This window comes from Ambystoma mexicanum, chromosome 2q (genome assembly GCF_040938575.1).
Source record: "Ambystoma mexicanum isolate Mex_15411 chromosome 2q, UKY_AmexF1_1, whole genome shotgun sequence".
NCBI classification, from domain to species: domain Eukaryota; kingdom Metazoa; phylum Chordata; class Amphibia; order Caudata; family Ambystomatidae; genus Ambystoma; species Ambystoma mexicanum.
In genome coordinates this window covers 1280360169-1280364436 of record NC_090924.1, presented here as the reverse complement: position 1 = coordinate 1280364436, position 4268 = coordinate 1280360169, and positions in this window count along the sequence as shown.

Sequence of the window (4268 nt, the reverse complement as noted above, 5' to 3'; positions counted from 1 at the left end):
GACGATGCATTCAGATCAACTTTCGATGGTACTTTGGTGACCACGGGCAATGGGAAATCGGGGTTTGATTCTGGAGAGGGAGCCTGAGAAACGGCTACCACATCAAGGAATGCAGCAGGCGCCGAAATTACCCAATCCCGACTCCGGGAGTTAGTGACGAAAAATAACAGTACAGGACTCTTTCGAGGCACTGTAATTGGAATGAGTACAATGTTTAAATCCTTTAACGAGTACCCATTGGAGGGCAAGTCTGGTGCCAGCAGCCACGGTAACTCCAGCTCCAATAGCATATATTAAAGTTGCTGCAGTTAAAAAGCTTGTAGTTGGATTTTGGGATTGAGCTGGCGGTCTGCCGTGAGGCGAGCTACCACTGCCTGTCCCAGCCCCTGCCTGAGCGTCCTGGGGGTCTGAAGCGTTTACTTTGAAAAAAGTACAGTGTTCAAAGCAGGCTGGTCACCTGAATACTTAAGCTAGGAATAATGTAATAGGGCACTGGTTCTATTTTGTTGTTTTTCGGAACTGGGGCCGTGATTAAGAGGGACGGCCGGGGGCATTCGTATTGTGCCGCTAGAGGTAACATTCTTGGACCAGCGCAAGACGAACCAAAGTGAAAGCATTAGCCAATAATGTTTTCATTAATCTACTGTTGTTTTTGGTTGTTGATCTTCAGGTCTGCCACTCTGCCAAATTCCCCTAGGAGTGCTGTTAACTTCCCGAGGGAAGTGTCCATGTCTGTTAGCACGACTAGGAGGTCGTCGGCAAAGGCCATTGCCTTATGGTCTTCCCCACCGAATGTAATCTCTTTTATTCCCCTCTCCTGTCTGATTCTAGCTAGGAAGGGTTCGAGAAAGTTTGCGTACAGGAATGGTGACATGGGCAGCCCTGCTTAGTACCCCTAGTTATCCTTATCGCCTCGGAGACATGCGTATTGATAGCCAGCCTGATAAGTGGTGCTCCATAGTTGACTTTGACCAGGTGGACAAGTCCCGGGCCAAACCCCATAACCATCATAGTAGCAAACAAGAATGACCATTTGACTCGGCCAAATGCCTTCTCTGCATCTAGTGCTAACACTCCCTGCCCTCAGGACTGCCCTGTTTGACTTCTCTATCAGGTGGGATATTCGCCTAATGTTGACAAACGTTTGTCGCCCCTTGACAAAGCCTGCTTGATCCAGGTGGATCAGGTCAGTGATTACTTTATCCATTCTAGATGTTAGAATTTTTTGTAAAGATTTTGGCATCAAGGTTTATTAGGGCAGTAGGGTGGTAGGCTACAGAGGGTTTGTTTCTTGTTTGGCTTAGGGAAGAGGATTACCTTGGCCTCCTCCATGGACTGGGAAATGCGGCCCGTATCAGAGAAGGAGTTGAACAGGGATGCCATTAACGGGACTAATGTGGTATGGAATGCTTTATAGAATGTGGCGGGGTACCCGTCCGGGCCTAGGGCTTTATTTGATTGTAGCGATAGGATCGCTGCACGCACCTCGTCTTAGGTAATCGTCCATTCTAAAGCATCACGCTGGCTCTGTTCTAATCTTTTTAGCCAGAAAGATTTTAAGAAGGCCTTTTGGAAGTCACTCTCCGGTGCCTCCGCAGAGTAGAGGCTTGTATAGAACTCTGTGAACGCCTGAAGGATCTCTTCTGTACGTGTGGTTTCCTGTCCCTCCACCATCTGAATGTGGCGTATTGTACCTGCCGCCTCCTTCTGCTTAACCTACCTGGCTAAGAGCCGGCCTGTCTTGTTTGCTGGAGGTAATACTTCTGCCTCAAGAATCGGAGCAATTTTACTGCTTGTTTAGCTAGAAGGATATTGATTTGCCCTTTGATATGCCTATACTCACTCCTGATCATTACCCCCCTATCTGTCTCCGTTAACCCCTGTTCTAGGTCCACCTGGAGGGCCTTCTCCTGTTTGGCTCGAGAAGCCTGCTTTGCTATGAGCACCCCCCGCATGGTTGCCTTAAAGGCGTCCCATACTACATGTTCCTGCACCTCCGGGGTCTTATTTTCCCCAAAGAAGTTGCGGATGGACTTGTGTATCTCGCCGCAAATTACTGCATCAGCAGATGTCAGGGGAACCGCCACTTCCAGAGGGCCCCCCCTCCCATTGGATTTCTAGCTGCAAGGGAGTGTGGTCGGGCAGGGCTATGGTTTCCCTTTCTATGATCCGTACTTGGCAGAGCAGTGTCTCCGAAATCAATATGTAATCAATTCTTGAGAATGTTCGGTGCACATGTGAGTAGTATACCCCTTGGAGTCCCCTTTTAGTTCATGCCATGTATCTGCTAATGCTATTCTGTTATGCTAGCCTGCAGTTTACTAGATGGGCCTTCAGATGTGGGTGTCCTGTCTGCGCTTCTGTCCGTGGATGGGAGCCACGCCAAGTTAAAATCCCGTCAGTATTAGCTGGCTCGTTGTTAACTGGTTTAGCTTCTCCAAAAACCCCTGCAAGTATTCTTCCTGCCCTGAGTTGGGGGCGTACACTGTGGCGATTGTGAGAGGCCACCCCCCATTGTAGCTGGACGAAGAGGAATCTACCTTCCTTGTCGACTTTTGTGCCTATTATTTCGATGTCAGGTAGGTGTCTAAATGCTATGAGGACCCCTCAAGCTTTGCTCTTGTCGTTGGCCTGCAGAACCCGGGGTTATCCTCAACTTCATTCTGTATCTGTCTTGCTTACGGATATCGGTCCCCTGGAGCGTCACAATGTCGGGCTTGGTATCCTGGAGGAGGTTCTCCAGTTTCTGTCTCTTTAGTCAGTGTGTTTAGTCCTCTAACATTGAGTTTTAGTATTTGGATCCCTACCCATACCCCGTTACGTTCTGAGAGTAACCATGTCGAAACGATCCCCCTCCGGCTGGACTCGGCTCAACTTCCCCAAGCCGTAACGTCGTCCTAGGTTGCTTGATCTCGTTCACATCCCAGAGAATAACTGCGGGGAGAGCCATTCCTCTGCTCTCCCCTGTTTCCAAGATCTGTCACCCCCTAGACCCCTGTCTCCCGGAGCCGACCCTTAGGCTGACATTCCCTGTGTAACCCCACCGGGTCTTAACCCTTGTCTCGTGATTCCCCCCCCCCCTGCTGCTGTTAAGTGGACAGCCTATTCAGCCTGGGGCTTCGATTGCTATCCCCCCCCGGACCCTGCAATTGTTTGTGTCTCAGCTCTGACCTCTCTACTCTTCTCCACTCCCATGGCTTCTCTTGGTGGCTTTCATGTTCTGGCCTCCTATTAGGTCCTCCCCATGCATCCCCTTTTTCTTCAATATTCAGGATCTTGGGTCCCTCATCCAACGTAGTGATGTGGTGTTGGCACCCTTCCCACTTGAAGACCATTCCAAAGGGGAATGTCCACCTGGATCTTATCTGGGCTTTGGTAAGGGCTTTGGTCACCGGGCCCATTTGCCTCCTCATTGATAGTATGGATTTGGCCAGGTCCTGGAAAAGTTCTGATGGCGCTGTTCACTTTTATCAGGGTTGCTTTCCTTGCCGCTTGGAGGATCCATTTGTTTCGGTCGTATCGCTGTAAAGCCATCGCCACTTCTCTTGGCCTGGCCCCGGGTTCTTCTCGCTGCGGACCTTCTATCTGAGAATTTCTCCCCCAGCCATGCCCAGCAAATCTTTGAACACATGCTGCATTGTTTCCCTGAGGTCGGCATCGCTCACACTTTCTGGCAGCCCCTTCACCCTGATGTTGGACCTTCCCGAGCGGTTCTCCAAGTCCTTGGCTTGGAGCTCCAGGTTGTGTCGCTACCGCCTGCAGCTTCGCTAATACATCTATCTTCCGGGTGTTTTAAGTGAGTTCTTGAATTGCGTTTCATTTGTATCAATTCAACTGTCGCCTTTGATTTCCTGCAGGGATTGTGCAAGTTCTGTGAGTATTAGGCTTAATTGTGTCTGAAGGGTAGCAGTCATTTGGTCACTGAATGCCTTAAAGCACTGTTGCAGCCCCTTGCTTGTGACCTCTTGCCCCTGTGGTAGCGTCGGGGGCTCCTCCAACTGCTGCCCCTCTGTCACCCATGGATCCTCTTCCTCCGGGGCTTCCCCCTCATTTCTACATAGCTTTTGGAGGGTCCCTTCTGTTTTCTTGAGATCTTGGTCCTTGAGGGGCCTTTTTTGGCCTCCTTGGCCTTGTTGCGCAACATTGCCTGCTGATGGCGAGTGCCTGCCTGCAACTTACTGTAGGGGGCTTCTTCCCAGGCCTCTGAGGTTCCTCTTGACCCCGGGGTATTGGCCAGTTGTTCTGTAGGAAGGGGATGCTTTTCTCTC